The 12,494-nt window shown below is 40.3% G+C and overlaps 1 protein-coding gene across 1 annotated transcript in view; it reads right to left on the bottom strand.

Moving 5' to 3' along the window:
• The window catches only part of LOC309558240 (galanin receptor type 1-like), a 63,994-nt gene that overhangs the window by 2,344 nt on the left and 49,156 nt on the right, over positions 1-12,494 (bottom strand). The window lies entirely within an intron of this gene.

Here is a 12,494-nt window from a genome sequence, read left to right as displayed (position 1 = left end):
TAGTCCGTAGGGTTGAATATTGAGTTGCCCCCTTCTTTGCAGCTATAACAGCTTCAACTCTTCTGGGAAGGCTGTCCACAAGGTTCACGATTGTGTCTATGGGAAGGTTTGACCATTCTTTCAAAAGCAATGATGTTGAAAGGGGAAGGCCTGGCTTGCGGTCTCTGCTCTAAACCATCCCAAAGGTGTTCTATCGGGTTGAAGTCACGACTGAGTGCAGGCCAGTCAAGTTCCTCCACCTCAAACTCCCTCATCCATGTCTTTATGGACCTTGCTTTGTGCACTGGTGCTCTGTAATGTTGGAACAGGAAGGGGCCATCCCACAAAGTTGGGAGCATGACATTGTCCAAAATGTCTTGGTATGCTGACGCCTTAAGAGTTCCCTTTACTGGAACTAAGGGGCCAAGCCCAGCCCCTGAAAAACAACCCCACACCATAATCCCCCCTTCCACCAAATTATTTGGACCAGTGCACAAAGAAAGGTCCATAAAGAAATGTATGAGCGAATTTGGGGTGGAGGAACTTGACTTTAGTCCTGACCTCAACCCGATAGAACACCTTTGGGATGAATTAGAGCAGAAACTGCAAGCCAGGGCTTGTTGCCCAACATCAGTGCCTAACCTCACAAATGCGCTTCTGGAAGAATGGTCAAACATTCCCATAGACACACTCCTAAACATTTCTGGAAGAGTTAAAGCTGTTATAGCTGCAAAAGGTGGGCCAATTCACTATTGAACCCTACAGACTAAGACTGGGATGCCATTAAAGTTCATGTGCGTGTAAAGACAGGTGTCCCAATACTTTTGACAATATGCTGTATGTGTGTGATAAAACACAGTTACTGGTGTTTTCATGCAGCCAACAGGCACAGTAACCAATCAGCAAGTATTTTTCTTTCCTTTTATGCTCAAATGATCACAGGTGAAATGTGATGAGTTTGTTCAGCGCTGGTTAACTTTGTACATCATCATTACTCCTACTTTATCAAAGCCGGATTTAAGCAATTTTTTACATTTTTATTATACAGTTAGGCTGCAGAACAAGTAAAGAATATGTTTTTTTTTTTTTTTTTATTCACTGAAAGTGATTTCAAGATATATTAAACTACCCTGACCTGGCAGCATGCTGGAGGCTCAGACTACTGCTCTCTGGCACAGTTCTTTAAACAACGACCCTCTTGTTCTCTGAAATGTGTGGTTGATTGTAGCACCCTGTAGGGGGCATGTTGAACTGCTGGAGGCCTAAACTGTTGTGCTTTGTGTAAGAGCATAAGTCTGGAAATTCAATGTGCTGTTACCAAAGGGCAGTATAACTTGAGAGAACTTTGAAACCACATATTCTTTACTTGTTAAGCAGCCTGACTGCGTAACAACAACAAAAAAAATAGCTTTAATTGGGCGTTAAGTTCACTCAAGTGCATCTGAAGCCATTGCTGTAAGCAACATTTGTACAATTATCGTTGGGCTTGAAGAATATGAAGGAGCTTGTACAAGGATATGTGATTAGGATATGTACTAAACACCTTTTACAGAGTTGATTAGTCTTGGTTCCCACCTCACACTATCATATTTGTCATAGAGATGACTAAAGGTGAATTGAAAAAAAAATATATTGAAACTCACCAGCATTCTCCTAGATACGCACAAAAAAAAGATTCTTGTAGTACTGTATGGTAGTCATGAATACAACACCCTTCATTACCAACAGCAAGCTATACCTCCCTGTAGGTGGCGCATCTTGAAGGGGCACATGCAGATAGGCCCTGGTGTCCTTACCCCCCTTTTCCTATTCCTCCAACCCCTCTGTCTTTTCTCTCTCAATCTTCCCACTTATGCCCTCCCCGTACCCCCTTTGATTACCCTTCTACTCCATTCTCTTGATTTTTCTTCTTGTTGATGGGGGAGTTTTCGTATTCCCCTCTTGTTGAAATGGAACACGTTCATTCAATTGCCCTAAACTCACATCATCACTGGCATTTTTCCAAAAGCCAAAAAACCCCCTCAAAACACAAAATGTGCTCCGAAATTACCTTCAGTTGCTACTCTCACCTCGATCTACCACCCACACCTATGAACGCTCGCTTTTACTTTTCTTACTTGTACTTGCACTTGTTCTTTTATACAAATTCCTGTATTGTGCTTTTCATTCTCAATAAAAATGTTTAAAAAAAAAAAACACAAAATGTGTGATCTTTTCTTACTAATGCAAAATGACCTTTCGCCTTTAACTTGGATGAGACATACTTTGTTAACATTTTCAACCCAGACCCAAATACTGCATCCTGGGTATATTACCTACTTTATGCAACTTTTTGTTTACTTTTTAGGTATTTGAATGTGGCCCTGTATTGTTCACTATCGACATTGTGTTAATGGACCTTTATTTGTATAACCACCCATTCTATTACAAAAGTTGATGTTCTTAAAACCCTTTAAAAATCTACTAAAAGTAAAAAATGTAATCTTGTGTATATTCTGTTAGGTTCACATCTATGCATTTTTAGTGCATTTTCAGTTTGGCAGAAACACACTACATGGATCACGTTCACATCCATGCATTTTATAGAAAGGGCCAGAGACTTTTTTCTGGTTTTTGTTTCCATAGACTTCAATGGATCAAAAACATGTATTGAAAAACACAAATGCACCTGGAATATTCAAACTGCAACCTGCATAGGCGTGGACTAGGCCTTATGGTTAGGTTAATTCACTGTGTGGGCCTCTTATTATTGTGGCCAATGCCAAAATGCACCAAGATGGCATCCTGAAGCGATGGAACCCTTTTAGTATGCATACAGTAGCAGTAACGGACCTCCTTCACTGGCTATGGCAGCCTTTAGGTATCTATTAAATGATACCCAGGACTTTGCAGCATTCAGAACCCCATATAGTACTCTGATACCTGTAACTCTGTAGGTCACCATTGGTAAAAAATAAATGCTAAATTAAGTTTTTAATGTAAAATAAAATATTAAATGAATATAAATACATATTCAGTGATTTGGAACATTGTAATTACTTTTGCAATTAGCCACAACACACATTCATACAGAATTCTATTTACTAATATGTGACTGGAATATGTTCCACATGAATAAAGGAAAAAACTGAAAAGAGAAATAATGAAAACTTTCAGATTTTTTCTTTGAAAAACAACTACATTGAAAAGAGGCATAAGGAACCTCAGCTATGAGGAAAGGTTAGCTGAACTCAATTTATTCTCCCCTGAAAAGAGGCGATTAGGGGTGGATTAAGGGTGGATATGATCAACATATATAAATACATACATGGTCGATGTAGTGAACTTGGTGCTATGTTATTCACTTTAGGGTCAAGGGGGCATTCTGAGACTAGAGGAAAAGTGGTTTAACCAAATACGGAAAGGTTTCCTTCAGGAACTAGTTTGAGCCAGCCCAGTGAAACGTGAACTTAAAACCCGCGCTAAAATTATATTAATATAGAAAAGTACTACCTGAAGCTGCTGCCCACTTAGGTAAAAAACCAAGATGAGAGATTTTATGGTCATATTTTAGCACAAAGCATTTTGCACTTAACATTGTGATATATATTAATTTCTATTGTCCTATTTATTATCAAGTGCACTTTATATTGATCATTATTTGATGATTACATTTAATTACTTATCACTTTTCCTGGTAGCGCTATCATATAATATTTTCATCTCAGTTGAACGTTGCTCGATGCATTCCTGATTCTGAATGCACAGAATATAATTGCCTATTAACATTTACAAGTAATAATACCAGATATTTTTATTTTAGGGAATATCCAATTGCCTTAGGTCACGGGGAAGGATTTGTTTTGTCTGTTGGAGTAAATTGGACCATGGCCTTCCTCTGGTACAACTGTGGCATAGGATTCTGTATATTGAGGTATTAAATGTATTTTTATTTTTTTTCTATTGGTTGAACTAGATGGATATGTGTTATTTTTCCAACTTGACCAACTATGTAACATCTATCTAACTTATCTAAATGTATTTTTATTTGTTCTTTGTCCACTTGATTTTCAAGGTGCAATGCAATATTAACATTTTCGAAGACAGTGCAGTACATTCTATAATATAGCAACCCCCCTGACATTCCTATCTATGCATGTTGTAGAATTCTGCCTTACTGGATCAGGAATGATATTTCCTAGTTAAATGTAATCCTTTATGCCCCTAGAAGAAACACTTGTAATACTTTTTTTTAGTGCTAAACCCCATCCCATCTAAAAGCTCCTCCTCACATAAGCACAAATCCTTTAAACAGTAGAGAAAAAGAAAGACCAGTAAGATAGGTGAGCAGAAGTGACATTAAAAATGTGTCACAGAGATCATAGCCCCTACCACACCCTTGATTACAGGGGTCACCCTTGATTACAGGGGTCCGTTATCATTAAATTCACTAGAAAGCTCCTCTTACCATGGCTGATGCTGAAACTCATTTCATGTCACTTTCATTGAATTTATTTATTTATTTTTAAAAGATAGGATTAGAGATGGGTGAATATGTGATATCACCAACTGGTGCATGCTAGGTCAGTGACATCACAAGAGGGCGGTGTCACTAGGTGACATCACCAAGTGGCCCCGCCCCAAGCTATTTAAGAACTGTCAGATGGCAGAGCAGGCAGACAGTTGTAGCCTTTGTCGTGGGCAGGGTTTTTTAAGCTCTTTTTTTGGGGTCCAGCACTGCAGCGGGCATCATGAATAATGACTGACCCCACAATCAATGCCCAGGGTTGCGGGGAAGGTGCTTTGGAGCAGGGGGCTCTCCCCAACCCAAAGCACCCCCCCATGTTGAGGGCATGTGACCTGGGATGGTTGAGGTGAGGCGCTCACTTGTCCCCCCTTTTCTTGGCCTGCCAGGCTGTATGCTCAGATAAGGGTCTGGTACGTACTTTGGGGGGGGGTCACGCCATTTTAGTTGTAATTTTGGCAAGGGGGTTCCCCTCAAAATGCATACCAGACCAAAAGGGCCTGGTATGGATTGTGGGGGGGTACCCCCACGCTGTTTTTTTTCACATTTTTGTATTGCTGGCAATGTTTTTTTTCTTTATTCAGCTGTCAGCGGCGAAGCACATGCACTAAAATATGGCCTCATCATATAGACTGGCTCCCAAGCTGTTGTTTACAAAATAAAGAAAGCTTGCAGGGGAAATTAATTTAAATGTCATCTTTTTTTCTTTATATATGTCAGTTTTGCTGCAGCAGGATTTATACACCGTACAGATGCACCGCTCTTTACAGGCAGACTAAGGCTGGCCATACACTATACAATTTTCTTGTTCAACTTTCCTTTAGATTTACCAAAACCATGTAATATAGGGTCAAACCTAAACACTTTCAATTTGTATGCAGTCAGGCAGGCCCTTGCACTACATAGTTTAAGGTAAATCTAAAGGAAATTGAATAAGAAAATTGTATAGTGTATGGCCAGCCTAAGGGACCCCCTGCCACTATATTTAAAATAATTTCATATTTTTATTATTTCACTTTAAGCATCATTAAAATCACTGCTCCTTTAAAAATGATAATAAAAAAAAAAGTTTGCATTGATACATGTCCCACAGGGAAGTACCAGGGCCCCCATACCCTTTTTATGACCAATAACTTTTCTATAGGCCTTAAAAATGTTTATTTTTTATTTTTCGAGGTTCGGGTCCCATAGATTTTAATAGGGTTCTTGGTTTGGTTCTGAACATTTTCTATGTTCGGGAGTTCTGGTGTCGAACTGAACCAGTGGGTGTTTGGCCCATCACTAGGTAGGATACTTCCCAAACTGTTAACTCAGTGAGAACAAGAGAATCCTTCTGGTGGAAGCTGTCTTTTCTCTGTCTTCTGGATGAATAGCTATTTGATAGTACCCACTCTGCAGTTCTAGCACACTAAACCCCTTTACCCTGGACAGGCATTAGAGATCATCTTCCTTCTGTGGGGTGGTGTATTAATCAGAAATAGTTCTCCAGTTAAGTGTTCTGTAATTGATACACATTCTTAGAAAGCCATTCTTCTCCCTCACAACCACTATGGGAAAGGCATAAGGTGTAACGCTCCGGCGTTTATTTGTGTGGTGTGGATTTGCAGCTGCGGAAGTTACACTCAGTAGTCATGTAGAGATGTGTTGAACTACCATATCCAACTCTCAAGACTCATCATTGTGCATCAGCCTGTCTCAGCAAGCACATACACAAACACAGACACTCATTATTTTCTGAGTCCTTTTTGCGCATCCCATAAAGAAGTCGTTTTTAGAGATCATCTCTCACTATCTCAAGAGTTGGGTTTTGGCACTCTCACTCCATTCAGGTGAAAATGTGGTGTTCTGCAGGTGGAATCTTTCTACTGGGGTTTCATCTGCTGCTCCCCAACCAGATGAGATAGTGAGACTGGAGTAGCTGGATTTACTTGTCTGATCAGCATCCAGGCCCGTAACCTCAATGGAAAGTCAGTAATGTTGTAAACATTGACAGGAATCTTCCCATGACTTTGTTTTAAGGCCCTGGTTGACACCACTTCAGGTATTAACTCAACCTGTGTCATTTCCCCATGAGCTTCAGCTTCAAGGACAACAAAGGACCTTGGTTGATCCCAGTTAAACTGAAGATTGTAGACATGCCATTTCCCTTGGCTGCAGTATCTTCTCATCTTTGTCTAGTCACCACAACTTCCCTACTTCCCCTTCCTTTAGAGCTTTGTCACAACATAGGGTGTACACACAGTCAGTGTGTCATGCTTGGAGACAAGGGGAGTGAGTAGTCTGCTGATGAGATCAATGTTTGTTCCTACTATCAGGGAACTCTTGTTGGATCCAGGTGGACAAGGGCACACAATGTCTAATGTATCAAAGGTCTCTGATTGCCCAGCCAAGGCGGGGTCGAAGGTCAAATTGATTGGCAGGTACCAATCATAGGGGAAATTTTGAGCTCTAAGACCCCAAATTTCATAATAACACACAGGTAATCACCGGCTTGTTAATATATTTTTAGCAGCTCTCGCAATGTCTCTTGGGGGCAATGACTGCATGGATTATATGTTCCCCCTTGCTGAAGAAGTCGATAGCCCTGAGCGCTGATGTAACGCGTACAGGGGGGGCGGAGCCGTGCTGCACACCCTTCCATGGAAACATTGCTGTATCGCACTTGTATACTACAGCGTTTTGTTAGTACCCTGATTTTCAATTAAACTTCTGCCTGATCAAGTTATACAGAGAGCACTAGATTTCTTTGCTTTGTTCCCCTTTTCTCATCTATGGCCCTGTGATATGGATGGATGAGCTGTGCTGATCCCGGACCCTCTTGCTCATACCTTGTTGAGGATAACTGATTACCCCTGTTAGGGGACTGCCTTGTCTGACCCTGGGTGGCACCTGGGTTAGACATTAAGGTGAGAGGCTTGCACTTCTGGTGGTGGATTTTCTCACAGTCACTGAGAAGTTTTGGTCACCTTTGTGTTGGAGGAGTCTTTTATCTAGAGATCACAGCACTTTATATACACATGGATGTTATTCCCGAAAGGACTTATTCAATATTCATGTCACGTATTTAATCACATGGAGTTTTGTTGCAATATTTTGAGATTGAATATCTTTAATATTTTTCATTTGCACTTTGTTTGATTTAGTGCAACAAATAATATTTACTGAATTATATGTAGGTCTGCCTAAATGGCTAACTTTGCTGTATCCCGCTGCTTAGCAACGTTTTAGCGCTTTGTTTTTCCATTCAGAGTGGGACGGGTTCTTTTCAGCTAATTCCGGTCTTGATTGATATTGATGTCCCATTGCCTGGTTACTTTCTTGTATAAATTGGTGTGGAATGGATGTAATGGACGCTGCTCCTGATGACGTGACATCGACGAAAACGCGTAGCTCATCGTTTTGTCACTTCCACTTCCGGTCTGTGGAACGCATATACGTTCCGGATACACTTCTCCGATCACCGCTTTCAATTTCTGTTTGTTTGTGAGTATCTTTTTTTAACCTTTAATAAAGCAATTTTAATATGGATTTACACTATGAGATATTCTCATCTTTATCCACCTGGGGACCTCTAAACGAACTGGCACCCACAGTTCATGTGGCCATGGTTAATATTATCGGCCATATCTACATCAGCCATACCTTGACCAGTGATTGACTGTAGGGGTTCCTCCTTTTGATGAGTGCAGTCCTGGGAAAGAGGGGAGCACGAGTTCACTCACAGTCACCATTCACTTTCAAAATTGCCTTGGGATTGTTATTTTTATAGACTTTTTTACCTTACTGTGCATTTGATTTAACTTGTTCATTTATTGATTTATATATTTATTCACTGTTGCACAACAGCACTTTGATGATTTTATAGTATATATTATAGTCCTTTGAATTTTGATATAATTGTTCACTCATTAGCATATATCACTGTTTATCACTTGCCACTTTTTTGATGAATTTGAGCTATAGTATTTATTGGATAAAAACTTGTCACATGTTTTTTGATGTATTTTTAGCTATAATATTGAATTTTTTTTTTTAACCACTAGTGGTGTATATTTATACCTTTCTGCACTGTGTACATCTTTTGCCTATCACGTAATATTGAACCTAGCCATAGTCTCGCTAGGTTTACATCTTACTTGCCCCTAGGCAGTGCCACCCACCCCTCTTTCTGTGTTTTCTCCTTTATATCACAGTGCTCCTTTACAGTGCAGCGCAGGGGGGTTGTGAGACTCCGTGAACCACCCGCCTTCCCCATATGGCTATGCCAAAAAGGCTGGGGACTGCTGCTCTAGGCTAAAGCAGTATAGAATGGTGTTCTTTGCAGCTAAAAAACTGTAAACTTTGTAAGCCACAAAATCAGCAATACATAATGGCATTAGAAAACAGTAACAGCAATGACAATCAATACTGTGATAACTCCTCTGTGAACAGTAGGCTATATCCACTTTAGACACTCTATATAAATGACAGCAATACATTTTCAGATTTCCTAAAGTGGTACCTCTTACTATGGACAGCAGGCAAAGCTCTTGTGAAGCAGCTATATCAGTGAGCAGTCTTTAGCCCTAGTTCTTCAGCCAGCTGGTGTTGGGGCCCAGTTTTTAAGAAGGTGCACATGAGTACAGTCCCAGTAAAGTCTGCAAGCAGTGAATAATGCTGCTGGGAATTTAAGTCCGGTAGATTATTAACTGCCATAGTAAAGTTTCTTTCTGGAACTTCATCTCCTGTGATTCAAGGCTGCCAACCATCAAGTCACTTGAGCTGCTTCTGCTTGTCAGGTCTCCCTGGTGGATGGAGGTGAGATAATGTTACCTATTCAGTTGAAGTCCATTGGGAGGACAGAGAACACTGCTGCACAGTGTCATAAACCCCTCTCTGTCTCTAGTCAAGCACCTGACTACACATTCATTTTTTTTTAAATTATTTAGGCAAAATAATATTAGATTTGTGTCAACTTTATAATTATGTCTTTAGGTTTATACACTTTAAACTGTTCTGGAAATACTATAGATAGGCAACTCCTATCATCACATTGATCAGTGGTTTCAAATTAATAATAACTACTGCAGTAGGGAACAGACACGAAAAGATACACTCAGCATCTTTCTAAATCACTGATCTGTTTATTTGGCGGAATAGTAATACTTTTACGGTAACAAGGGGCGTTACATAGGCAGGCTAGTTTCTTATCAGGACTCAAAAGAATGCAAACACATAATCAAAATGTTATTAGTGCCATGTGCACAATGAGTGCAGTGTGCAATACTTAAGCAAAGCATAACAGAATTCCGTTATATACAAAATTTACACTTTCTTTCACAAACCCATTGTTTATATCAGTTTTTTTAAATTTTAATATAAAATATTTATTTAACAAATAAACATTTATTGCTAATTTCCCTTCCCTCGTATTGAAATTTGGGAAGTACTGAGAGTCATTGTTCTGGCCCTGTCACTTTTGTTTGTAAATGCCAGTATTAACTACTGAGCTCTGTATAGTAGGCTTCTCTTAGCAGATGAGCTAAGGCTAGTAGGTAAATTTAAAAAGTAGACTGCAGCTTAACCAGTTCAGGTTTGCCCCATAACAGTTTTACTGCTACAGCGTGGCACCTGTGTGCCAGATCACGCATATATACGTGATCCGACTCTTCCGGGTAGGGCGCCCGCATACGCAACGCCGGTGGCTCACTCCAACTGTGATCAGTCTGCCGGCACCCGATAATCGTTCAGTACACAGGCAGAAAGGCAGTCACCCTATGTAAACAAAGCGGATTGCCGTTCTGTCAGTGGAAATGTATGGATCCTGTTCCAGGGACATGAATCCATGCCTTCCCCTAGAAATAGTACCTCCTACACAGTGCAAAAACACTGGCTAGGCACGCATTTAACCCTTTGATTGTGCCTGATGTTAACCCCTTCCCAGCCAGTGTCATAAGTACAGTGACAGTGACAGTGCATGTTTTTTAGCACTGATCACTGTAATAATGTCACTGGTCCCAAAAGAGTGTCATAAGTGTCAGTTAGTGTCCAAATTGTCTGCTGCACTATCGCAGTCCCACTATAAGTCGCTGATAACCACCATTACTAGTAAAAAAGAAATAAATTAATAAAACTATCTCATAGTTTGTAGACGCTATAACTTTTGGGCGAACCAATCAATACACGCTTATTGGGATTTTTTTTTTTTACCAAAAATATGTAGCAAAATACATACAGTATCTCACAAAAGTGAGTACACTCCTCACATTTTTGTAAATATTTTATTATATCCTTTCATCTAACAACACTGAAGAAATTACACTTTGTTACAATGTAAAGTAATGAGTGTACAGCTTGTATTACAGTGTATATTTGCTGTCCCCTCAAAATAACTCAACACACAGCCATTAATGTCTAAACCGCTGGCAACGAAAGTGAGAACACCCCTAAGTGAAAATGTCCAAATTGGGCCCAATTAGCAATTATCCCTCCCCGTTGTCATGTGATTCATTAATGTTACAAGGTCTCATGTGTAAATGGGGAGCAGGTGTGTTAAATTTGGTATTATCACTCTCACTCTCTCATACTGGTCACTGGAAGTTCAACATGACATCTCATGGCAAAGAACTCTCTGAGGATCTGAAAAAAAGAATTGTTTTCCTAGGCTATAAGAAGATTTCCAAGACCCTGAAACTTAGCTGCAGCACGGTGGCCAAGACCATACAGCAGTTTAACCAGACAGGTTCCACTCAGACCAGGCCTCGCCATGGTCGACCAAAGAGATTGAGTGCACATGCTTAGCGTCAAATCCAGGTTGTCTTTGGGAAATAGACGTATGAGTGCTGCCAGCATTGCTGAAGAGGTTGAAGGGGTGGGGGGGTTAACCCGTCAGTGCTCAGACCATACGTTGCACACTGCATCAAATTGGTCTGCATGGCTGTTCTCCCAGAAGGAAGCCTCTTCTAAAGATAATGCACAAGAAAGCCTGCAAACAGTTTGCTGAAGACAAGCAGACTAAGGACATGGATTACTGGACTGGATGTCCTGTGGTCTGCTGAGACCAAGATAAACATATGGTTCAGATGGTGTCAAGCGTGTGTGGAGGCAACCAGGTTAGCGGTACACAGACAAGGGAGTTTTGTCTATAGTCAAGCATGGTAGGGGGAGTGTCATGGTCTGGGGCTGCATGAGTGCTGCCGGCACTGGGGAGCTGCAGTTAATTGAGGGAACCATAAATGCCATGTACTGTGACATACTGAAGCAGAGCATGATCCCTTTGGAAACTGGCCCACAGAGTTGTATTCCAACACGATAACGACCCAAACACACCACCAAGACAATCACTGCCTTGCTAAAGAAGCTGAGGGTAAAGGTGATGGACTGGCCAAGCATGTCATCAGACCTATTAAGCATCTGTGGGGCATCCTCAAATGGAAGGTGGGGGAGCGCAAGGTCTCTAACATCCACCAGCTTCATGATGTCGTTATGGAGGAGTGGAAGAGGACTCCAGTGGCAACCTGAGAAGCTTTGGTGAACTCCATGCCCAAGAGAGTTAAGGCAGTGCTGGAAAATAATGGTGGCCACACAAAATATTGACACTTTGGGCTCAATTTAGACATTTTCACTCAGGGGGTGTACTCACTTTTGTTGCCAGTGGTTTAGACATTAATGGCTGTGTGTTGAGTTATTTTGAGGGGACAGCAAATTTACACTGTTATACAAGCTGTCTGTACACAAACTACTTTACATTGTAGCAAAATGTAATTTCTTCAGTGTTGTCACATGAAAAGATATAATAAAATATTTACACAAATGTGAGGGGTGCACTCACTTTTGTGAAATACTGTATTGGTCTAAATGTATGAAGAAATTAGATTTTTTTAAATTTTTTTATTGGATATGTTTTATAGGAGAAAGTAAGAAATATTGCTTTTTTTTTTTTTTCAAAATTGACGGTCTTTTTTTGTTTATGGCGCAATAAAATAAAAAACGCAGAAAATACACCAGAAGAAAACTCTATTTGTGGGTAAAA

Source organism: Pelophylax lessonae (genome assembly GCF_965119305.1).
Source record: "Pelophylax lessonae genome assembly, chromosome: 6".
Taxonomy (NCBI): Eukaryota; Metazoa; Chordata; class Amphibia; order Anura; family Ranidae; genus Pelophylax; species Pelophylax lessonae.
Note: the sequence above shows the minus strand (reverse complement) of the source record. Positions and strands in the feature narration are given on the sequence as shown.